Raw genomic sequence first — 359 nt, 5'->3', positions numbered from 1 at the left:
GAATTTGATGGTAGTTGGCAGGTTTTAATATGTAAAAAATGTAAGTTCGTGGGAGATTCGAACCTGGGACCTCGCACAAGTCTACCGACTTTTTTATTTTTTTAGTCTTTTTTTAAAGATTCTCACGAATAGGCTTCTGGCGGAAACATTTCCAAATTTGGACCCTTAGCTTGGCGTCATTCACGCTGGCGCCAAACTTACATATCTTGGCGCTAGGGGGTTCGGAGCCAAGGTCGTTGCACCATAGGTGATATGGGTGCTGACATGGCAGGGGGCTTGGTGCCAGCGTTAATGGCGCCAAGCTTGGCGCCATAGATCTTGGCGGGCGTGTTCGGACTCTGCGCGCCGTATATTAAGGG

Source organism: Setaria italica, chromosome IX, assembly GCF_000263155.2.
Source record: "Setaria italica strain Yugu1 chromosome IX, Setaria_italica_v2.0, whole genome shotgun sequence".
NCBI classification, from domain to species: Eukaryota; Viridiplantae; Streptophyta; class Magnoliopsida; order Poales; family Poaceae; genus Setaria; species Setaria italica.
Note: the sequence above shows the minus strand (reverse complement) of the source record.